This window comes from Dasypus novemcinctus, chromosome 21, assembly GCF_030445035.2.
Source record: "Dasypus novemcinctus isolate mDasNov1 chromosome 21, mDasNov1.1.hap2, whole genome shotgun sequence".
Classification (NCBI taxonomy): domain Eukaryota; kingdom Metazoa; phylum Chordata; class Mammalia; order Cingulata; family Dasypodidae; genus Dasypus; species Dasypus novemcinctus.
In genome coordinates, this window is record NC_080693.1 from 69314959 (window position 1) to 69327795 (window position 12837).

The window sequence follows — 12837 nt, forward strand, 5'->3', positions numbered from 1 at the left end:
ACTGGACCATAGCTTCCTGTTTCTTGGTGTGGATTGTAATTTTTTGTTGGTGTCTTCACATCTGGCTTACTAGAGTATTTATTCTGGGTGTAGTTTTTCTCTTTAGTTTAGGACTTCCTATCCTTTCTCCCTTGCTGGTTGTGCAGTAGAAGCCAAGCTCCTGTAGTTGATGCTATAAGCTGTGGTGGCTCAAGCTGCCCTCATTTCACAAGGGACCAATGAAGCTTCATCTACCTTCTCCTTTGCCAGGGGTAGGGACAGAGTCACAGCTATGTGGAATAATCCAGGTGCAGGCCTAGACTGCAGTTACCCAGAGAGATTGATGAAGCTTCACATCCCTTTCTCCCCTTCCTGGGGCAGGGATGGAGCTGCAGGTGTGGGCAGCAGTCTATGCAGTGTGGGCCCAATATGACTGCAGTTGCCCTGGTAGACTTCTGATTTTCAGTCTATGCCAGCCAAATTTACCTGTAGTTACCTGTATAGGTTGATGCAGGGCTCTTCAGCCTCCTCCCCACCAGAAACGGGGCTGAAGCCTAAGTGGGCTGCAGGCTGATCTGCATGAAAAAAACTGGTTCCTCAGGACACTGAGAGTTTCAGTCAGCCCGGCTTCCCCTCAGGCTGGGGGCAGAGTCAGCATGGCAGCTACTGGCCTCTTTCTGACTTGGGCTGGTTCACACCCCAGCTGTTTCCAGGGTTATATCTTAGCCAGTCAAGTCTCCCAATCAGTAGCCAAAATTGGCAGCCAACCATCTCCTCCTCCCCTTCTGGGAAATGGAGCTTCCAATTCCTGTCACAGAACAGCTCCTGGGGTGGCTCTTGCTGCCAGACTAGGATAATCACCAGCCTCCACGGCTTAGCTGGTAATTTCCTGGAGAGGCTGGCATAGGTCCCCACAGCTTCCTCCCCGATGGAGGTGGCACTGGGACCTAGGCTAGACCTGCAATATGATCTGGATGGGAAGAAGCCAGTCCCCACCAGCACTGCGATTTCCAGTCCGCCCCGCTTCCGCTTGTCCAGGCGCAGAGTTTAGATGGCGGCTCCCAGCCTCTTTCTGACTTGGACAGGCTCAAACTTTAGCTGTTCTCAGCCCGCTGTATTTACTCATCAGTAGCTGAAATTAGTGCCCAACCGTCTCTACCTCCCCCATTTTTGGCAAGTGGAGCTTTCATTCCAGCTGTGGAACAGCTCCCGAGGCGACTTGTGCCTCCAGTGGAGGATGGACACTGGCCTCTGGGTCATGGAGCGCTCTACTCACGAGTCTTCTCTGCAGATGGGCAGCCTCCTCCTTCCACTCCTTCAAGGATGTTGCAGGATGCTCTTCTGGCTTCCTGGAGCCCCCAAACTGGTGCTTCAGCTAGCTCCAGAGAGCTCTGGGTGTTTGCTAACTGCCCTGTAGCAGGAGCTGACTCTAGGAGCTCTTTACTCCACCACCATCTTGCTGGTTCTCCTCCCTCCTGTTCAGTTTTTTTGAAGAGCTTGAGCAAGATTGGTATTAGATCTTCTTTAAATGATTGGTAGAATTCACCTATGAAGCCATTTGGTGCTGATTTTTCATTTTGGGGAGGTTTTTGATGACTCTTTCAATTTCTTTACTTGTGATTGTTTTGCTGAGCTCTTTTATTTCTTCTAGGGTCAGTATGATTTGTTCATGTGTTTCCAGAAATTTGTCCATTTCATCAGTGTTATCTAGTTTGTTGGCATGCAGTTGTTTATATATTCTCTTATGATCTCTTTTGTTTCTGCTGGATCAGTAGTAATGCCGCCCTTCTCATTTATGATTTTATTTATTTGCACCTTCTCTCCTTTTTTCTTTGTTAATCTAGTTAAAGGGTTTATCAATTTTGTGGATCTTCTCAAAGAGCCAACTTTTAGTTCTGTTGATTTTCCCTATTATTTTTCTATTCTCCCTTTCATTTATTTCTGCTCTATACTTTATTATTTTTTTTCCTTCTTTAGCAAATGGGATTGATTTGCTATTCTTTTTCTAGTTCCTCCAGGTGTTCAGTTAGGTCTTTGATTTTAACTTTCTTCTTTTTTAATATAAGGATTGGGGGCTATAAATTTCCCTCTCAGTACTGCCTTTGCTGCATTCCATATATTTTTTTAAATTTGTTTTCAGCCCTTTTATTCAAAACAAATTATTTATGTTAAAGACCTTATATTTAGTTCAAGCCTAAGTCATGCCACTTTGAATACCTCAAGGTCTAAGTAAAAAGATATTTCCTGAAAGCACATTAGACTGCAGGTAAATTTCCTCCAGCACAGAAAGTCTGCCACTGTCAAAGCAGGATGCATTTTAAAGGCACAAAGTCAGTAGTCTAGTCATTTTCCAGACTCAGCAAAGAAATATTAGAAAACTTATTGTGCATTTAAAAATCAAAATACATTTACAGTCATCTGAAAAAGCTCAGATTTCATTTGTTGATCCACACCATAATTAGAACGAAGAAAAATGGAGTGTTATATTTAACTGCCCCTGATAAATGTGCTTCCTTTCAAATTTTCTTCTTTTAATTTACTTCTGGTCTTCCATACCTTACATCCTCATCTTTAAGGGATTTTTTGTTGTTGTTGTTCTAGCAGTGTTTTATATATATATAAACTTCTTTTGTGGTTTTTGGTAGCTTCACAACTTGTTTGAAATGAAGAGAGATCACATTTCATATAATTCTATAAACTGAGTCCATTTCTAAGTCTTTATATAAAGAACATCATCTTCCCATAGCTATGTTTTATTCTTATAAGCAAAGCTCTTCTGCAGCAGTGTTAAAGTAGTAGTTTCTTTGCAGGTACCCTTATTTTCTATAGCATTTAGAGAAGCAAAAGGAGATTGTGAGGAAAAACAGTTTTGCTTTGGGTTTCACAACTTCCCAGATTTCCCTATAAAATAAAGCAATTGTCTTACACCCTGCACTGCTGGTTACCCTGACAGACCAAAACTGAGCCAAAGGGAAATCATAATCACAGAAGACAGGGAAACACAGGAAATGAGATTGGCCAACACCATGAATTTGCTCCAGTAGAAGAGACGCCCTTACTCATCAAAAATACAAAGTAATTATAACAGATACACACACTTGGGGTTTACATTTCCAGTACAAGATTTGACCCTTGATTTCCAAGGGACAGGGTGGAGAGGGGTGGGAACACAACTAATTCTTGTTATTCCTTGCAAGCTGCTCCCTTTGATTACAAGAGTGTGGTTGGGAGATCCTTTGACAACTACTTTGACTTCTTCTCAGACTAACCAGCAACATTTCAAATATTCCTATTGGGAATGCCAGGAAGGACCTTGATACAGTAAAATGAGATCTACCTAACTCCAGAAACAGTATTTTAAGAGTCCCTAAAGGATGATCTTTTTTGGCAGAAATAACAATACCTGAGTCCCTTTGAATCCCACAGTCATCACATTTAGGGACTTCAGGACGACTATTCTTTTTCTAGATCTTTCGAAAGAAAGTACTTAGAACTTGCTTTAAAATGCTGAAAAAAAATTGAAAGTGGCCAAATTACTGTCATTCATATTTTTCAGGAGCACAATTCTGTTAGAGATAGTGGGACATTTCCCAGGTTCTCCCTCCATTTAATATCCTTGCTAATGGAAACATTGTAGCTAGAAATAGGTGGCAGTTTTTTAACCTTCCTGTTAAGTAGTAAATACTTTCTTTTGATACGCTTTTCTTTTTCCACAATTATAAATTGATATTTGAGGAAAGAATATACAGGTGGCTGAGCTCAATAGACTCAGTGTTCAAGTTCATTTTGTTTCTAAAATGGAAGAGTTACTCATTTGGGTGTCATGCGCAGCAGGTAAGGAAGAGATTGCTATTCGTTGAGGTCATTCACTCTTGACTTGAAATCATGGTATCTGCTCTTGTAAAATCCTCATTTTTTAATTATATCACTTTTTCTTTAAGAGTTACTTTTTTTTTTTTTGGCAAGGAACTCCATCTGCAGATGTCTATTTTCTGGTTATAACGGGAATATTTTCCTCAGGGTTTCTCATTTTGAGCCAGATAATTTTCATTGTGGGGGTGGGACTGGGGGCTTGTTCCTGCACCTTACAGTTGTTTTAGTATATTCCTGGCCTCTACCCACTAGATGCCAGTAACATCTCCCGAGCTTGACAACCAAAAATGTTTCCAGGTTTTGCCAAATGGGAAATGAAATCTCCTATCCCATCCTACACTGGGAATCACTATTTTGCATGACACTGCTTTTTGAGGTACTTATTCTGTGATCCAAAGAATAAGGTTTCCGTTTCATGATAATAGCTTTAAAACTTGGATCATCTGGACTGAACTCTTATTTCCCAGAGAATTTTATCTACGGTGAATCAGGAACTAGAAATAAGAAGATAGCAAACATGGTTTTGAATATTTCTCTTTTCCCTTCATTTTGACACTTTCCCCTCAAATGAAGAACATAGTTTAAAGCACATTTAATAACACTGAGCTCTCTTTTTCATGATTTCTGTTGACTAGTAAATGTCTCCTCTACTCACAACACTTAAAGAGAACAATCTCCTTTTTGTATTTTATTTTGGACTTGTTCTACTGACTCCCCATATCTGCTTTAAAAATAAAATAGATTTTTCTTTTTTAAAGCAGAAAGCTATCTCTTGAAATTACAGATTCCAGTAACATGGATCTATTATAGTATATTTGCTTATTTATACTGGTTATGATTAACAAATAAACATTCCTACTGAGCAAAAAACTTAGCAAACAGAGGTTAAGATACAAAGAATATGGACATAGATGGACTCTATTCTTTGAGTACCTACCCTAACCTCATGTTTTAGGGCCCAACCCCCAAAATAAGGGTCTATTTTAAATACTATCACTAAAAACTACAAATAATACATAATTTTCTTCTTGTTTTCCACTTCTCCTCCATCACTACAAATATGTCAATGACATCAGGAAAGACTCTAAAATCTTTAGGTATTCCAAATAATTTGTTTTTACTAAAAAGTTACTATGTATTAAAGTGCTTTATCTCTCTGAACCACATCAGTACATTACGAAAAAAAATTTTTTTTAAGTTTCAAGTTCTTGTAAGGGAAAAAAAGACTAAATATAAAAAATTTAGGATACTATTATTATTAAACAAATGTAACCAAGAATCAAGAGAAATACTTTCTCTCTTGTCTTTTTTTCTCTCCCATCTCTCTTTTTTATGCAAAAGAAAAGTGCAGTCAGAGAGAAGGTGAATGAATAGTTGGGGGCTGGGTAGGGGCACAGGGTAGATTACTGGCTACTAGTGATAATGCACAAAAAGGACCTTCAGAGTTCATCAGCTGATGGTCTCAGTTTAACCTCTACAAGAATCCTTTTGCAGAAATTTTGAGTAGAGTCTGAGACATGAGGTGGCAGCCTTGGGTTTATTGGCTGAATGGTGATTTTAAAGATGGCAGCCATTTCCTCTAATTCAGCCCAAGGAGGCCTTTCAGTAAGCATTTCTATCACAATACAGCCTACGCTCCAGATGTCTGCTTTTCTGCTGTAGCCTTCTCCACTAATTACTTCAGGGCTCATCCAGTACCGTGTGCCTGTGACAGACTTCATTCCTGTCCCAGAGAGACAGATGGTCGGAAGACGTTTGCTGGCTCCCAAATCTCCCAGTTTGACATTGCCTGTAGAATCTCACAGAACATTTGTGCCTTTGATGTCTCTATGTACAATCATATGACTGTGCAAATAATGGACATCTTCCAGAATCTGGCAGGTGTTTTCCTAGTCACATTCTCAGTAAGAGCTCCATATGCCTTTAATTGGTCCTTAGTTGACCCCCCTGGCATGTATTCCAGGGGGTTCCTCAAGCAGCCATAATACCAAACAATTCACTCATGCAGCAAGTTTTCCAACAAATGAATTTCATACTCAGGGGCATATACTTCCTTGCTGGTCTCAGGGCTATCAGGGTCAAACTGAACTTGTTTAACAGCCAATTCTCTTCCTGTATCAACATCGTAACAGAGGTGAACCCTAAAAGGCTCCCTGGCCAAGCAGTTTGCCCAATCTCCAGATGGTTGGGGCATCAGGTGAGCAACTGGGTGGGCTGATGTCCATGACAGTCAAATTAGGATTGTCTATATCATTTCCCCTTCTTATTCGACTCTCATCGTACTCTGGGGTAAAGGTACTGCTTCCACAAGCCAGACACAAAAGGACAAACACTGTATGATTGTGTTACTATGTACCAGATATATTGTGTAACATATTGTATGATTTTTTAAAAATGTTTTATGTATGTCCAGAACATTTAATTGAGAAATGTATGTTTTTATTAACTGTGTTTTCTTTTTTTTTGAAGAATTATTTTATTATTTATTTCTTCTCCCCCCACCCCCATTGAATGCTCTCTGTGTCCTTCGCTGTGTGTTCTTCTGTGTCTACTTGCATTCTTGGCGGCACCAGGAATCTATGTCTCGTTTCGTTGCGTCATCTTGCTGCGTCAGCTCTCCGTGTGTGCGGTGCCACTCCTGGGAGGGCTGCGCTTTCTGTGCGCAGGACGGCTCAATGCGTGGTGCACTCCTTGCGCATTGGACTCCCCTACGAAAGGGACACCCCTGCGTGGCACGGTACTCCTTGTGCACGGCATGAGACAGCTCACCACACAGGCCAGGAGCCCTGGGTTTGAACCCTGGACCTCCCATATGGTAGGTGGACAAAGACTATACTTTCAGGGATCATTTCTAGAGTTGGTAGGCGGACACTCTATCAGTTGAGCCACGTCTGCTTCCCCAACTGTGTTTTCTTATCTTTAAGATTTATTTTATTTATTTCTCTCCCTTCCCCCCCCCCCCCCGCCCCCGCTGTGGTCTGCTGTGTCCACTCACTGTGTGTACTTCTGTGTCCACTTGCACCCTCAGTGGCACCAGGAAACTGTGTTTCTTTTTTGTTGTGTCACCTTGCTACATCAGCTCTCCGTGTGTGTGGTTCCACTCCTGGGCAGGCTGCACTTTTTTCATGCTGGAGGGGGGCCCTCCTTGCAGGGCACACTCCTAGCACGTGGGGCACCCCTACGCAGAGGCGCCTCTGCGTGGCAGGGCACTCCTTGTGCACATCCGCACTGCATGTGGGCCAGCTCACCACACAGGTCAGGAGGCCCTGGGTATCGAACCCTGGACCCTCCCATATGGTAGGCAGATGCTCTATCAGTTGAGCCACGGCCACTTTCCTGTGTTTTCTTTTTCTTTTTAAATTGTTGTTTGTATGTTCAATTACTAAATGTACAAAGTAAAGTTTAAAAGAGAGAGAGAGACTGCTTCTGCTGCTAGTACTGAAGGAACGATGGGTTGGACCAGAACTCCCAGGACGCCAGAAGCTGGCCCGAAAGGCCCCACGCTCTTGGAAAAGTTTCACCACATCACTGTGGTCTTGATGGTGATGCTTGGATACGTTCCTCCTTTTCCAAAATCATAGTCGGAAAATTCTGGATGACTATCTGGATAGCTCTGTGCCCTCGGCATTTGGGATTTTAGATAGCTCTCTCCACCCAAAGGACTATCAAGTGATGGGCAGCTTTCTAAGCCAGAATTTTCGGGATCCAGTGTTTGGTCCCTGCTCTCTGGAATGAACTCTCCCTCACTGTCGATTTCTAGTAAACAACCCCTTCAGGCAGCCTGGTGTAATTATCTGGATTGTATCCTGGGGGAGGAGAACTTCTGTCTCTGCTAGTGGGACCTGTTACAGAAAGCTGCTTTCCTTCTTTGCTCCAAATACTGGGTTATCCAAATCTTCTAGTGATGGCACTGGTTTTAAATTAGTAGCCTGTGAACATCCATTTATTACAAATAATATCTGGAGGCACTTCATATGAGTACTACCACCAAGCAGTTCCACAGTTTGTCCAAGTCATTTTGAGTAGTTAAGGGAATTACCAACTCGTTATTAGCCTAATGTAGAGCCATTGGCTGACCAAAGGCAATTTTAGCTTCAGACCTCAGATCTTCCAGTTTAGTTGGCCTAAGAAACTGAAGGATTTTTTTTCCCTCCCTTCATTCAAATTTGACTCGAACATCATTCTGGTGTTTGTTTGTTCCGGGGTGTCTTCGTGATGTTGATTTTGTTTTTCTAGTTCCCTGTAAGGGTAAATGCTGGTCGACTGGCCTTATGAACAGCGAAATCTTGCATGATTGAGTTCAAACTTGCTGATCATCCATCACGGCAAACCGCTCCACAATGTGAAAACTAGGGAAGGGAGGAGGGAGAGGGGCCCCTCTGGAGGCTGGAGAAGGGGCGGAGGGGCGACACTGCGGCCGCAGAGGCACAGCCCCTGCCGTGGTTCCCATTGCCCCTGACCCCGGGACCCTCTATCCCATTCAGTTGTTTTTTGTTTTTACTTTATTTATTTTAAAGAAACTTTACATTACATAAATGTTACATAAAAAATGTAGGGCATGCCCATATACCCCAATTCCTCCGCCTCCCACTTTACCACCTTAACAGAATCCTTCAATAGTGTGGTATGTTTCTTAAAATTGATGAACTCACATTGAAGCCCTGCCACTAATCGTGGATTATAGTTTACACTCTGTCCTGTGCAATTTTGTATGTTATGACAAAATATATAAATGCCTGTATCTGTCATTGCAACATCGTGCAGGACAATTCCAATAACCCAACAACGCCCCCCTATTAATCTATTTTCTCCCTCCTTCCCCTCAGAATCTCCTGTGGCCACTGCCTCCACGTCAATGACAAAAGTTCTTACACTGCTAGAATACCAGTAAGTCTATAGTAGAATAACAATAAGTCTACTCTAGTCCTGTTGGAGCTTTGGGCCCAAAGGGTATCGGGAATGAAAGAAAGAGAAAAAGGAGAATGAAACAAAAAGAAAAAGAGAGAGATCTGGGATCAGGGGGTCTGTGAGTAGAGACTCGTCAGACAACTTTATTGTTTACAAGGGGCTCTCTATATATCCCAGTCTATGTGAGAACAAGCACGCAGTCAACTATTAGCATTACTCATAATCTAAGGAACTAAAAAAATCTTATCTCAAGGAAAAGTCTAAATGTTCTATCTAACTACAAAGTATATCTGCTCATCTTTTCTTTCAGCCTTTAACAGCTTCATCCTGTATTGCTGGGAACTCTTAATTACCGTATTCCTTAGGTTGCAAGCATAGCCATGGAAACAGCACGTCTCTCCTTGTGAGGCCACTGTGCCTCAGTTTCCAACATAGTCCCTTGTTCATTTCCCAATCCTGAGGATTTTGGGGTGGTAATGCGCACTCTGCCTCTAATTGAAAGAGGGCTTAGATCCCATATCCCATCAGTTTTGATACATTATGTTCTCATTTTCATTTGTTTTGAGGTATTTACTGATTTCTCTTACAATTTCTTCTCTGACTCACTTATTTGAGTGTATTGCTTAATCTTCCTATATCTGTGAATTTTCTCTTTTTCCACCTGTTACTAATTTCCAACTTTATTCCATTATAATCAGAGAAAGTGTTTTGTATAACTTCAGTGTTGTTAAATTTATTGAGATCTGACTTACGTCCCAGCATATGGTCTATCCTGGAGAAAGATCCATGAGCACTTGAGAAGAACGTCGTGTTGTTTTGGAGTGTAATGCTCTATAAATGTCTACAAGGTCTAGTTCACTTATCATATTATTCAAGCTCAGTTTCCTTATTTATCCTTTGTCCAGATGTTCTATCTAATGCTGAGGGTGGAATGTTTAAGTCTCCGCTATTATTGTAGAGACACTTATACATTCCATGATGTATTTTGAAGCACAAATGTTAGGTGTATAAATATTTATTATTGTTATTTCTTCTTGGTGAATTGTCCCTCTTATTAATATATAGTAACCTTCTTCATCTCATATAACAGTTTTGCATGTAAAATCTATTTTATTCAATATTAGTGTCACTCCTTTCTTTATATGTAGCTATTAGCATGGAATATCTTTCTGCAACCTTTTACTTTCAGCCTGATCATCCTTGCATATAAGATGAGTCTCTTGTAGACAACAAATAGATGGCTCATGCTTTTTTATCCATTCTATCAGTCTATATATTTTAATTGGGGAGTTCAATCTATTAACTTTCAGTGTTACTACTATAAAGGCATTATTTACTTCATCTATTTAGTCCCTTGGCTTTCTGTTGTCATATCTTACTATTGTCTGTCTTTTAACCCTTTCAGATTCTCTTACTTATGTTCTTCAATTCTACACTCTTCTGGAGTGCTCTTGCCCTTATCATTTCCCTTTAGGTTGTTACACACCTTTTAATATATCTTGTAGATTTGGTCTCTTAGTAACATATTCCCTCAGTTTTTGTTTGGCTGGTAACGACTTTAAACTAGCCCTCATTTCTGAAGGACAGTTTTGCCTGATAATACATGCTTGGCTGGCATTTTTCTCTTTCAGTATATTAACTTACCACTGCTTTCTCACCTCCATGGCTTCTAATAAGAGATGGGCTCTTAGCCTTGTTGAAGCTCCTTGTAAGTAATACATTGGTTTTCCTCCTGCTGCTCTCAAAATACTCTCTGTATCTTTGGTCTTTGACATTCTGAATGGTAGATGTCTTAGAGCTGGTCTATGTGTATTTATTCTGTTTGAGTATATTGTCGTTCTTAAATATTGGTTTCATGTCTTTCATAAGGGTTGGGAAACTTTCATTCAGTATTTCCTCAGATATTCTTTCTACCCCTTTTCCATTCTCTTTTCCTTCTGGGACATCTGTAACATGTATGTTTGTGCATTTCTTGTTGTCATTCAATTCCCTGAGATCCTGTTCGATTTTTTTTGGCATTTTTTTCTCTGTCCTCTTTTTTTTTTTTTAAGATTTATTTTATTTATTTCCCTCCATCCCCTGTTGTTTGCACTCAATGTCTGCTCATCTTCTTTTTAGGAGGCACTGAGAACTGAATCCAAGAACTCCTATGTGGGAGGGAGGCACCTAATTGCTTAAGCCACCTCTGCTCCCTGCTTGTTATATCTTTCATTGTGTTTTCCTCCCTGTATCTCTTTGTTGTGTCATCTTGTTGCATCAGCTCTCTGCACAAGCCTGTTATATCATCCCATCACATCAGCTCACTATCTTGTTCATCTTCCTTAGCAGGTACCAGGAACTGAACCTGGGACCACCCATGTGGTAGGCAGTGGCCCAACTGTTTGAGCCACATCCACTTCACTGTCTTCCTATCTTCTCATGTTCAAATGCTCTTTCTTCAAATTCACTTATCCATTCTTCTAACATTTAAAATCTGCTGTTATGTGTCTCTAATGTATTTTTAATCAATTTTATTGATACATATTAATAAAGCATACAATCCATCCAAAGTATACAAGTACTGGATTTGGCATAATCACATAGTTGTGCATTCATTACTTCAGTCATTATTAGAGCATTTTCATTATTCCAATAATAATAGGAATAAATAAAAAACAGATAAACAAAAAAAAATTCTACCCCTTAATAATCACCTCTCAATCTCTCTCTATTGAGAGAGATACATGCCATACATAACTGCTATTCTGTTTCTGTCTTTCTAATTTATTTGCATTTATATTCTGTATAGATGGAGTAAAACAATATATAAAAGCTTTCGTCTAGTTTCTTTCATTTAGTATATTTCCTTTTTTTTCCACCCTTAATGGAAAATTATTAATATTTTACTATACACTACTATTCATATTTTGCTTTTGTTATATTTTTGCCTGATATTAACATCTTGCAACATTAACATACATTTGATCAGTTTCAAAGAAAAACAAGCTTATAAATGCAATATTACCCATTTCATACTTCACATGAGGTTTTGCTATACTATACAGTCCTATGTTACATTTCTTTTTTAACTTTCCTTCTAGTAATACACATGACCTTAGACTTTCTCTTTCAACCACTGTCATACCCATATATTAGCGCTGCTAGTTATAAACACTATGATGTGCTATCATCATTTCTAGTCATTTCCAAAGATTTATGAACAAGCTTTTAACCAATTCTGCACAGATTAAACCTCAGCTTTTCATTCTCTAAACTCATTCTACTTTCCGTTAACCTATATTCTAGCTATTAACTCCATGAGTTTACACAATATATTTAGCCCATAATAGCACAATCATACAGTATTTGTTCTTTTGTGTCTGGCTTGCTTCACTCAACATAATGTCCTCCAGGTTCATCCATGTTGTCATGTTTCACAACTTCATTTCTTCTTACAGCTGTATAATATTCCATCATGTGTAGACACCATGGTTTGTTTATCCATTCATTGGTTGATGGACACCTGGTTGGTTCTATCTTTTGGCAGTAGTGAATAACACCACTGTGAACATCAGTGTACAGGTGTCTGTTCGTGTCACTGCTCTCAGGTCTTCTGGATATATACCCAGTCGTGGTATTGCAGGGTCACATGACAGATCTATATTCAACTCCCTTAGGAACTGCCAGACAACCCTCCACAGTGCTGTACAATTCTTCATTCCCAAAAATATTGAATAAGTGTTCCTCTCTCTACACATCCTCTTCAACACTTGTAGTTTTCTGTCTTTTTAATAGTGGCCATTGTAATAGGTATGAAATGACATCTAATTGTAGCTCTGATTTGCATTTCCCTAACTGCTAGTGAAGTTGAAATTTCATGTGTTTTTTCATTATTTGTATTTCTTCTTTGGACAAATGTCTATTCAAGTCTTTTGCCCATTTTTAAAATCAGGTTATTTGTCTTTTTATCACTGAGTTGTAGCACCTCTTTATATATATATCATGGGTATTTTTCACCCCTTTTACAAAATTCCTTTAGGTGCAAAAGTGTTTAATTTTGAGGAGGTCCCATTGATCTATTTTTTCTTTTGTTGCATG

General features: G+C 39.9%; 1 protein-coding gene and 1 pseudogene across 1 annotated transcript in view; both read right to left on the reverse strand.

Moving 5' to 3' along the window:
* Positions 1–12837, reverse strand: part of PECAM1 (platelet and endothelial cell adhesion molecule 1) — a 127582-nt gene that overhangs the window by 89742 nt on the left and 25003 nt on the right. The window lies entirely within an intron of this gene.
* Positions 5292–8173, reverse strand: LOC101437369 (mitogen-activated protein kinase kinase kinase 2-like; annotated as a pseudogene).